Below are 12,949 nucleotides of genomic sequence, written 5' to 3'. Positions count from 1 at the left end.
GCGCCTCATGCCAGAATCTCGCATACACAATTGCAACAAAAAGAACAATCTGTGTGATTCCCTTCAATTCACGTGATGTTAGCTTTATTTGGTCTTTGAAGAGAGCCATCTTGAGAGCATAGAGTCACGTGAAAAAGTAAGTACACCCCATGTAAAGTTTTGACTTTTTCAACATATTTCAACATACAACTATTTGTTCTTCATTTCAACAATATTGATAGATAAAGGTGATATAATATAACAAATATCATGAAACATTTACATTTTGTCGTCCATTGTATAATTTAAATAAACATAAATGCAAATTTCCCATGTGGAAAAAGTAAGTACAGTTTACAGTTTACAGTTTACATGTTTACAGTGGATGAGAACCACAACAACGGAAGTGACAAATCCGTAACAGTGGTCTATTTCTGTATCACAGTTCCTTGCTATTTTCTGGGTCCGAAGACTCAAAAAATGATGACCCACTTGAATACTGAGTATTCATTTTCAAACATTTCAAACTTTCATCATCCAGCGGGCATTGTGCATAGCTCCTGGGGCACGGAATTTCACCCCTCTGGCCTCACTTCCACCCAGAAATGTATGGCATAGTCTCAGAAGTTCTTCATAGTCATCACGTGGGTGTTGTTCTTCGAGTGCAGCTGCATAAAAATGTATCATATTCTGACGTTCAACAAGGTTATCGGAAAATATTTTATCTTCTCCAACTTGGAACCTCTTCCTGTCAATTAAAGGCCACTGTTTCTGAAACCACTTGAACAGTCTGATCTCAGGTCCGCCAGTGGGTCCTATGACTTTAGTTGTAACATCAGAGAGCATTACTTCAAACACATGATGACAACACACAATCCAGACAAGCTTAGCATCCAAAGCTGCTTCAATGAGGGTACATGCTCCGTTTCTCAGCCCTGTGTTGGATGCAGTGGTGTCAAACACTATGCCTTTCACCAAATGTTTGACATTCGACTCCTCAAGAAGTTGTATGCATGCATTTGCTTGTGCTACACCAGTGCCTTGGGGAATTTTTGGGACTCCAAGCAACTTCTCGGTATTCATACCAGTAACAAGTATCGCTACCCGATCAACAGATTCTTTGTGATTGCCAGTATAATCAGGGAGCAGTTTCCCATCCCAGTGTAGTAGGAATGGCCTATTACATGAGAAATTTGCCTTTTCTACAGTGGCCATTATTTCCCTTCCACGAATTCGAGCACGACGAATTCCACTGCGTGACAGAGAAATGTCTTCAATGGTATGACCAAGAGATTGTGCAAAAGAACTGGCCACAAACATAGCACGCCGATCTGAGAGATTTACTCTGTCCAGAGTTGCCACTATTGCTGGAGTGATCACCTCGATGGGAGCCCCTTTTTCGCCTGTTTGGCAGAAGATGGACTTTGGAGTTTGAATTCATTGTCCCCTGAATCGGAGCTTTCAATCTCAGACTCATCATCAACCACAGCTGATGTTGATGGAACAGATTGCATTGTTGTTAGAGTCTCAGCAGCATGTTTCTTCTTTCTTTTATCTTCATTCTCAAGCCTGATACGCTTTCTGTTCTCCTTCACTGCCAGAGTGTTGTCCACAGATCCCATACGTGAACTTGAGGGATCCTCACGCTGCATGACAAGGAACACTTTGTCTTCTTCATTCGTCATTTTCTCAAGCGCATCATTTGGTGAGATATCGAAGAGGGATTGAAGATCATCTTTGAACATCTGCTCCTTCACTCTATAGTTTTCGAATGTCTTGGTTCTATTGTTCTTTACCAGTTTGTAGGCATCATACAACTTCAAAAGTTGGTGCTCACAGGAATCTACTCTCTGCACTGGAATTCGTGCTTTCTCCCAGTGTGCACACACAGCTTGGACACCAAGTTTTGCACTTTCACGAACTGTATGGTGTTCTTGTATGTGATGGTGCACCATTTTCTGCAATGTGTGTCCTTGGGTTGGTAGTCCCCCACATATTATTTCCTTTTCAGACTTGCCCAGCAACCAAACTGTGGAAGAGCTGCGAGTTTCTGCCATCTGAAAAAAATAGGATAAATTAAAAATGTTATTTTTTGAGCAACCTCTAAATAAGTTCCAATTGACCTCATGGAACAAGGGCAGCCTTGTGGAGCATGGATTTTTAATAGTATTAAATATTACATATATCTGTGGACCACCCTAATATATATATATGCAGTGTCTTGTGTTGTGTTGTCCTGTGTTGTCACTGCACTACTCCCTCAAACTTTTGTGAAATCCTACCAAACTTCTGGTATGCACCTATCTCTCCCGTCGGTATGTCCTAAGGGTATTTTTTTAGAAAAAATTTCCAATTTTTTTTTTGGGGGGGGTGGGGGGAAATTCAACTTAAGTTTTCAACTTCAATTGTTTATAAAATGTAATATCACGTATATTACAAATACATTTGTGCATTATGATTGTTTGAATTGTGATTGGTGTAAACCATGACAAAACAGCAACACAGGTACAGTCATTTATCTATATATCTACATATCTGGGCAGTGTCTGTTGTCAATGAACAACTCCCTGAAGCTTTTGTTTCCGTGGTTGTGAAGTGTTTTTAATAACGTGGTGGTGGTGTTGAATCACGTGGGGGTGAGGTATTTTGAATTACATGGTGGTGAGGTGTTTTGAATTACATGGTGATGAGGTATTTTGAATTACATGGTGGTGAGGTGTTTTTAATTATGTGGGGGTGAGGTATTTTGAATCACGTGGGGGTGAGGTATTTCGAATTAGATGGTGATGAGGTATTTTGAATTACATGGTGGTGAGGTGTTTTTAATTATGTGGTGGTGAGGTGTTTTGAATTAGTTGGTGATGAGGTGTTTTGAATTACGTGATCGTGAGGTGTTTTGAATTACTTGGTGGTAAGGTGTTTTGAATTACGTGGTGGTGAGGTGTTTTGATTTACATGGTGGTAAGGTGTTTTGAATTACGTGGTGGTGAGGTGTTTTGAATTAGTTGGTGATGAGGTGTTTTGAATTACATGGTGCTGAGGTGTTTTTAATTATGTGGTGGTGAGGTGTTTTGAATTACATGGTGGTGAGGTGTTTTTAATTATGTGTTGGTGAGGTGTTTTGAATTAGTTGGTGATGAGGTGTTTTGAATTACATGATGGTGAGGTATTTATAATTACGTGGTGGTGAGGTGTTTTGAATTACATGGTGGTGAGGTATTTATAATTATGTGGTGGTGAGGTGTTTTTAATTATGTGGTGGTGAGGTGTTTTTAATTATGTGGTGGTGAGGTGTTTTTAATTAGTTGGTGATGAGGTGTTTTGAATTACGTGATCATGAGGTGTTTTTAATTATGTGGTGGTGAGGTGTTTTGAATTAGTTGGTGATGAGGTGTTTTCAATTACTTGGTGGTGAGGTGTTTTGAATGACGTGATGGTGTGGTATTTTGAATTACATGGGGGTGAGGTGTTTTGAATTACTTGGTGGTGAGGTGTTTTGAATTAAGTGGTGGTGAGGTGTTTTGAATTACTTGGTGGTGAGGTGTTTTTAATTATGTGGTGGTGAGGTGTTTTGAATTAGTTGGTGATGAGGTGTTTTGAATTACGTGATCGTGAGGTGTTTTGAATTATGTGGTGGTGAGGTGTTTTTAATTAGTTGGTGATGAGGTGTTTTCAATTACTTGGTGGTGAGGTTTTTTAAATTACGTGGTGATGAGGTGTTTTGAATTACTTGGTGGTGGGTGTTTTAAATTACGTGGTGGTAAGATGTTTTGATTTACATGGTGGTAAGGTGTTTTGAATTACATGGGGGTGAGGTGTTTTGGATTACGTGGGGGTGAGGTATTTTGAATTACATGGGGGTGAGGTGTTTTGGATTACATGGGGGTGAGGTATTTTGAATTACATGGGGGTGAGGTGTTTTGGATTACATGGGGGTGAGGTGTTTTGAATTACGTGGTGGTGAGGCGTTTTGAATTACGTGGTGGTGAGGTGTTTTGAATTACATGGGGGTGAGGTGTTTTGAATTACGTGGTGGTGAGGCGTTTTGAATTACGTGGTGGTGAGGTGTTTTGAATTACATGGGGGTGAGGTGTTTTGGATTACGTGGTGGTGAGGTGTAATCGTCCCAAACTTCCAGTCTGCACCTACACCTCCCGTATGTATGTGCAGAGGGGTTCTTTTTTGAATTTTATATATTTTTTCAACCTAAACCTTCAACCTAAATTGCTTATAAAAATGTAATATCACAAACATGACCAATAAATTTGTGCAAAATAATTGTTTGAATTTATGATTGGTGTAAATCATGACAACACAGCAACTCAGGTACAGTCATTATCCCCAGCTAAAATAAGCCCGTTCCTCAGTAACGATGCGTGGTGAGGCGAGCGCAGTGAGCCGAGCCAAGTTAGTATACAGTCACGTGAAAAAGTAAGTACATCCCATGTAAAGTTTTGACTTTTTCAACATATTGCAACATACAGCTATTTGATCTTCATTTCAACAATATTGATAGATAAAGGTGATATAATATAACAAATATCATGAAACATTTACATTTTGTCGTCCATTGTACAATTTAAATAAACATAAATGCAAATTTCGCATGTGGAAAAAGTAAGTACACCCCCACATTTATCACTACTTCAATTACCTAAAATTAGAATCAGGTGCACCAGCTCGGGTGCAAATGATTAGAACATTGTTGGAGAGGATCTTGGAGGAACCTGTCTTATTTAAACCTCAGACATTTAGTTTGGTTTGCTCTGTTGTTGAAGTGTGCGACGTCACCATGCCTAGATCAAAAGAGCTCTCTGATGCATTCAGAAAGAAGGTTATAGATGCCTACGAGTCTGGGAAGGGATTTAAAAAGATCTCCAAACAATTTGAAATCAATCATTCGACTGTCCGGAAGATCATCTACAAGTGGAGAAGATTCCAAACAACTGCCAACTTGTTGAGGCCAGGCCGCCCCAGCAAGTTCAGCCCGAGAGCAGACCGCAAGATGCTGAAAGAAGTCTCTAAGAACCCCAGAATGTCATCACAGGACCTACAGGTAGCTCTTGCCACAGTTGATGTCAAAGTGCACGAGTCTACCATTAGAAAGAGGCTGCACAAATTTGATCTACTTGTGAGGTGTGCCAGGAGGAAACCTTTGCTGTCCAGAAAGAACATCAGGGCAAGACTAAAGTTTGCCAATGAACACCTCGGCAAAGACGAGCACTCCTGGAACAATGTGCTCTGGACAGATGAGTCAAAGGTAGAGCTATTTATTTGGCCACAGTACCAGCCGACATGTTTTGGCGAAAACCAAAGACAGCATTTGACCACAAGAACCTGATACCAACTGTAAAGCATGGTGGTGGAAATATTATGGTTTGGGGCAGCTTTGCTGCATCAGGGCCTGGGCAGCTCACCATCATAGAATCCACTATGAATTCTTCATTGTACCAGAGGGTGCTTGAGGATAATGTGAGGCCATCTGTCGGAAAGCTGAATCTCAACCGAAGGTGGACCTTGCAACATGACAATGACCCTAAACATACCAGTAAATCCAACAAGGAATGGCTGAAAAGAAAGAAATGGAGGGTTCTGGAATGGCCAAGTCAAAGCCCGGATCTAAATCCCATCGAGATGTTGTGGGGGGATTTGAAACGAGGTGTGTATGCAAGAAACCCCTCAAACATCGCACAGCTGAAAGAATTCTGCATGGAGGAGTGGGCAAAAATTTCTCCCAGCCGATGTCAGAGACTGGTAGACAGTTATAAGAAACGCCTACTTGAGGTTGTTTCTGCCAAAGGGGGCAATAACACCCATTAGAGCCAAGGGTGTACTTACTTTTTCCACATGCGAAATTTGCATTTATGTTTATTTAAATGATACAATGGACTACAAAATGTAAATGTTTCATGGTATTTGTTATATTATATCACCTTTATCTGTCAATATTGTTGAAATGAAGATCAAATAGCTGTATGTTGAAATATGTTGAAAAAGTCAAAACTTTGAATGAATGTACTTACCTTTTCATGTGACTGTATATATATACTAGCAGAAGTACCCGGCGTTGCCGGGCGGGGGAGGGGAGGGGAACCGGGGGGGAGGGGGGGGGGAAGGGGAGCAGTCAGAAGTGGAAGCTCTTTTACGGATAATTTACATCTTAAAGGTCTAGGGGAAGGGGGGAGGGGAAGGGGAGGGGGGAGGGGGAGGAGGAGGGTGAGGGGAGGGAGGGAAGTGGAGGGGAGGGGGGAAGGGGAGGGGGGAAGGGGAGGGGGGAAGGAGGGGAGAAGGGTGGGGAGAGGGAGAAGGGGAGCATTCAGAAGTGGAAGCCCTATTACAGAGAATTTATCTCTTAAAGGGGAGGGGCGAAGTGGATGGGAGGGGGGATGGGGGGAGGGGAGGGGGGAGGCAGGAGAGGAAGGGGAGTGGCTCACGTTTTTGAGTGAATGTGGCTCAAGTTTCTTAGTTAAGTGTGATGCCGATTAGGAGGAAGAAGAAGCCATACTACCAAAATCGTACACTTCCGGAATTGTTTGATTTATTTGTATTCAAATGTCTGGTGATTGTTTTGTATTTATTTATGCGAATGTGTACTTGTGTATAACTGTCATTCATTTAAAAAGGCTTCGGCACTATCGAGCGATTTTATTTTATTTTATTATTTTTAAACTCCAAAAAAACCAACTTTTTTTTTTTTTTTTTTTTGCCGAAAACACTCCCAGGCACGCACTGATGAACCTCTGAAAGTTTGATGAAGATCCGTTCAGCCATCTCTGAATAAAACGCGGACACACAGACAACGCGCGTTTATATATACAGTATATATATAAATCGGGATTTAAATTTAATTCAAAAATTGATCCAGACGTCGATTCTCTTTGAAACATTCAAACCGACAGAGGTAGTTATTTATCACAGCATCTGTAGAATTTTCACCCTTTTACTCAACTCCGTTTCGCTGTTATTTGGTGCAGCAAAAAGTCAACTGAGCTTTATAGATATTTCGATGTACAACTTGATATGTCAAAAAGTTGTCAACTAATTAGGACGAAAGTTGGTGGAGAGGTTAGGTTTGTGACACAGAATAATTGATTGAATTTTGATGAAGATTCGAATTCGGATCCGGATCAGAGAAATGTTTTTCAGTGATTCTTCTCTATTGAGTGATTGGGCTAAAGACGATATATCGCACGATATCTCAAAAAGTTATGGACGACTTGTGCCAAAACTAGGAGGATGACTTGGTCAGGTGGCAAGAACAAGCCGATTCGATTTGGATTCAGGTCCGGATCCAGGTCCGGCCTATAGGTGGGATGCAAAACGTAAAGAGTCACCTGGTGGAGGTCCGCCCTCTACAGAGTGCCGTTCTAGGTAAAACATGTATTCCATTGTCTGAGAATGCAAAATAATGACGGTTGAAGAGCTTATTATAATGTATAAAAAAGGTCAAACTCTTTGATGTTTACAATGCGCTTCATTGACCAAATGTTGTAAATAATGAACAACTCATTATAATCAAGAAAAGCCACAATTTTGCCAAAAACCCGAACTTGTTAAAGCAAATTCAGAGCTCATTAACGATCAACATCGATTTCAAGAACATCTCGGTAGTTCCAGAGAATTCGCTTGAGTCAATTTGGCAATATCAAGTGGAAAATGTAAAATAAGAACTTTACAACTTGATCGAGTGGAGAGTACAACCGAAAAGAAAGAAAATTAGTACATTATTGGATATTATAATGTATATATGCCCCATGATGTATATATAATGTGTGTGTATATATATATATATATATATATATCCCGGTGTGTACCCCGGTTGAGAATATGTACACCGTATGCCTACGTGTACCAAGACGCGACGAACAGGGTTGGAGTCAGGAAGGGCATCCGGCCATAAAACATTGCCTCAAAAAGAGAACCATGACAATTACAACTACATATGGGCAGGGTACAGCCCGAAGTACCCCGTGAGGGACCACACTCCCTCTCGTCAAAACTCAAGGTGGGGTACCCGATCGAAGCAAGGGTGGAAATCACTCCATTTATGACGACGAAACGTCTGATGCCCGACGTGGAGATCGGTTTCTGTGGTTTGGGACATGGAATGTAGGGACAATGACAGGGAGATCAGGAGAAGTGGTGGAAGTATTGGTCAGAAGAAGAGTGGACATATGTTGTGTGCAAGAGACGAGATGGAAGGAAAGTGGTGTGAGAATGGTGAAGGGTAGGCAGGGACAGAAATACAAGTTTGTGTGGCAAGGGTGCCTGGAGGGCATGAATGGTGTTCGTGTCCTGTTTTCTAAGGAGTTTGTAGACCACCGAGGACAAAAGGACCACCGAGGCATTCGGAAACATGGTGGTAGGATGATGAAGTTGGAAAGAGGATTGATGAGAAGAGGAAGAAGTTCAAGGAGTGGCAGAAGGCGAAGGGTACGGGAGCAGAAAAGGCAGAGCATGAAAGTTATAAGGCAGCCAAGAAGGCTGCAAAGAAAGAGGTAGCAAAGACGCAGGAGGCATGTAGGAAAATGTTCGGAGAACGCTTGGATTCGGAAGAGGGTCAGAGAGCGGTATTCAGGATTGCAAAGCAGAAAGCGAAAGAGAGGTGCGATGTGATGGGGGTGAGTTGCTTGAAGGATGAAGTGGGACAAATCGTTGTGGACCCAGATGGAATTAAAGGAAGATGGAAGAGATATATGGAAATGCTGTTGAATACAGAGAATGAATGGGATGGAAACATAGAGAGTAACCCAGTTTTAGGACCGGCAGAGAAGATAACTGAGAAGGAAGTTGAAGAAGCGATAAAAGCAATGAAGAGTAGAAAAGCGGGAGGGCCGACGGGAGTTGTGGGAGATATGTTGAAGGCAGCAGGAAGTTGGGGGTGTGAAGAGAGTGACAGAGATCTGTAATCTGGTGGTGGAAGAAGGCCGCATTCCAGTGGATTGGGAACTGAGTACCCTCGTCCCTCTATACAAGGGGAAAGGCGACCCTCTGGAGTGTGGCTCGTACCGAGCGATAATGTTATTGGAGCATGGAATGAAGGTATTGGAAAGGGTGTTGGAGAGGAGGATAAGGAAGAAGGTGAAGATCGACGAAATGCAGTTTGGATTTATGCCAGGAAGAGGAACGACAGACGCGCTCTTTATTGTAAGGCAGTTGCAGGAGAAGTACATGGAGAAGAAGAAGAAGAAGAAGTTGTTTCTTGGGTTTGTTGATCTGGAGAAAGTATTCGATAGGGTTCCACGCAAAGTAGTGACATGGGCATTGTGGAACTAAGGAGTGGAGGAATAGTTGATCAGAGTTGTGATGGCAATGCACGAAAGAGAGAGGAAGACAAATGATGAATTGCGAAAGATGATGGGAATAGAGCCTGTGATTGATGCTGTGAAGAGAAACAGGTTGAGATGGTTTGGTCATGTGTTGAGGAAGGATGAAAGTGACTGGTTGAGAAGAGTGATGGAAATGAATGTGGAAGGAAGTAGAGGACGGACAAGACCGAGAAAGACTTGGCTAAAGTTGGTGGAAGAAGAAATGCGGGCAAGGGGGTTAACAAGGGGAGATGGAGAAAATAGGGCAAAATGGAGAAGATTGTCATGGGGACCGCAAGGTCAAACCCCGCTCCAGCAGGGAAAATGGCCTTAAAATGCCTGTTGTTGTTGTTTGTATATATTGTTGCGGATATGGGATTTACATCCATCCATATCCGCTTGTAAATATTCCCCTATTTCCTCAATACTCCCCAACTCTCCCCAATCCCTCAATCCCTAGTCCCACTTTCTGTAACCAACACTCTGTAGACCCGACCTCCCCCTATTTCCCCCCATTAAATGTCGCATCCAGGTCCACCGCATCTCACGTAGACAACTATAGGACATCTTGCTAGTTATTCTTAGTCTATGTCAGTTAAGGATTCGTTTCCATTAATTCTGACCCTTCGTTGCACCAGAATGTGATTGTATGGCACCGTTAGGAAGTTTAGGACCTCCCGATACCTCCCCGCAGCTCTTCCTCACGGTTCAGCAACAACAACAACAACAGCAGCGGCGGGCGCGGGAAGTGCGCGTCCTCACTCCGGCTTGGTTGGTAGGGGGTGTTGGGAGGGCACTAGGCCTTCCCAACGAGCCACCATCGAACATGTGCTCGACGGGGTTACCAAATAGGGGCTCCCTGTCAGCTCCTCGTCAAGGGCGGAGCCCGGTAACCCCCGCACCCAATGGAAGCGGCGGACCGGCCCCAGTGGGGCGGAGCCAACGAGCCGAGGGCGTGTCACTCCCCGTTGAGCATGCGCAGCAGAGGGAGTGGTGACGTGAGATGCGCGCAGAGCTGAAGGAGAAAGGACGCACCCTCCGAGCGCCGAGAGACCTCTGCCATTAAGAAAGACCTCCCAAAGACTGAGCTGTATCCTGTCCCCGAGCCAAGGTGCACCTTGTGCCATCGGTCTACCTGCCATCAATCCCTGTGTGTCAGCCTTGTCCGTTTGTCCGTGGTCTGTCTGGGTCTAAGTAAGCCAGTTAGATAAGCTAATCTTTGCACTGTGTCACCTGCTGTAAATAACCTTGACTGCTCCTTTTCGTTTGTGTGGTATAAATAATAAATCCTGTTCCTCTTCTGTACGTCTTCGTCCTCTTCTTCCTCTTTCCATTCGATCGCTTTAGAGTTTTCCCCAATTGAATATCTGTGACGCGATTTGGCCAACGTTCGGGGTAATCGGGTAAACTGTACGAACACGGCGGCCATTCCGCTCGGTCAAGCAACATCTTTAGCCGTGTCCGTAACAATATGTTGGAACCCATCTGTGGATCGGTCCCATCGGCCGATGGGTCTGACCCGTTTGCGGATCCGCAGATGGGTCGCCCATCGGCCGATGGGCGACCCATCTGTGGATGCACGAGAAATGACAATGCAGACCCATCGGCCGATGGGACCGATCCACAGATGGGTTCCAACATATATATCATAATGTATGTATGCCCCATGATGTATATATAATGTATATATATCATAATGTATATATGCCACATTATGGATATATAATGTATGTATATCATAATGTATATATGCCCCATGAAGTATATATAATGTATATATGCCCCATGATGTATATATATAATGTATATATATATATATCATAATGTATATATGCCCCATGATGTGTATATATAATGTATATATATATATCATAATGTGTATATGCCCCATGATGTATATATAATGTATATATATTTCATAATGTATATATGCCCCATGATGTATATATAATGTCTATATATATCATAATGTATATATGCCCCATGATGTATATATAATGTATATATTTCATAATGTATATATGCCCCATGATGTATATATAATGTATATATATCATGATGTATATATGCCCCATGATGTATTTATAATGTATATATGCCCCATGATGTATATATAATGTATATATATCATAATGTATGTTTGCCCCATGATGAAAGAACAATAATTTGCCTTTGAAAATACAACTCGAGGGAAGTTGATGATTTGCCATCACAAATCCCCACACTTCACCTCAACAGCAAAGTTGAAATATGGTAAAACGTTCCATCAGCAATGACCCAATATCAAAGTTTCAGTTAAAAAAAAAATCCCCCCCTTTTTTCGCCCCTACGACCTCAAGCCCCCACCCCCTGGGGCATGAATCAGGGATCAAATCCAAAAAATCGTTACATATGTCATGCGTCCCTCAATGTTGATCGCATGTGCAAAGTCTCATTTAAAAATGTGCACGTAATTGCATTTTTCGGGATTTGACCTTTTGACCCCACCCCAGGAGGCGGGGCCAAAATGACACTGCTCTTGCACCTTCTTGCCACGTGGTAAATCATAACTACCAAGTTTAGTGAATTTCTGCCAAACCGTTCAGGAGATAACGTGACGGACGGACGGAACAGATTCCAATATCCCCGAGTTATTTTTAAAAATCGTGGGGATAAAAATAGGAATTATTTAGTGCATAATTACAATTTAGTGACAAAAATTTAGTACCGGTACCTATGAGCTCATGTTGTGTCTGCGATTCTCTGTAGCTACATCCTGCGATGGACGCAAAAGGTGGAAAATGAATCAGAAATCATGTTTTATTGATCAGGAAGGTGTCATGCCCACCTGGGTGGTTCCAGTTTGACCTGATCGTTTGTTTATCCTGTACGATACTCCTGTACCACACCAGCGTCGGTGCTGCTGAAACAGTTTGCAAGGGTTATCCTGGGTGGTTTGCCATTGCCTCTCCAGTGCTTTGTGCATACTCTATCCTTTTTAATGCTGAGCATCAAGCAAGGAAGCAGCACGGACCATTTTTATAAAGGTCTTTGGTATGACTCGGCCGCAGTTTGAACCACTGACCCCTCAAACTCTGAGCGGACCCTCTGACTATTACACCACCGAGTCTGGTGAACCTTTGTTTATACCATGGGTATTGGTTTATACCATGGTATACCATGGGAAAGCAGGCAATGGGTGTTGCTTGCCAACTCCCCCCCAAGCCCTCTCCCTTCCACACATCTCCCTGCTCTCGGATGTTGTGTTTGTGTGCTTCCCCTTCTCTCCCCATCTTGTTTTCCGCTCCCTCTTTTTATATATTTTGTTTGTCTGGTTGATTTGTTTGTGAAATAAATGTTCGCTCTTTCACGAGCCTCGATTCAGTATACAAAAAAAAAAAAAAAAAAAAAAACCACTATAGAGGCAGTATTACCCTACATACACTACTCAGCCTTTTATCAATGAAACCTCGAAAAAAAAAAAAAAAAACCACTATAGAGGCAGTATTACCCTACATACACTACTCAGCCTTTTATCAATGAAACCTCGGTCAAATTACAACCAGTCTCATAATTGAATTAAGGAAAGTAAAGAGCAACCATTGGAGCTTCGGTTAAATTATCACGTGACTGTTTTAGATTTACAAAACAATGCATAGATCAGTCCTATCCCCTACTGTAAC

This window comes from Myxine glutinosa, chromosome 11, assembly GCF_964187855.1.
Source record: "Myxine glutinosa chromosome 11, kmMyxGlut1.1, whole genome shotgun sequence".
Lineage (NCBI taxonomy): Eukaryota > Metazoa > Chordata > Myxini > Myxiniformes > Myxinidae > Myxine > Myxine glutinosa.
The sequence above is the reverse complement of the archived record's forward strand: the minus strand, read 5'-3'. Positions refer to the sequence as shown.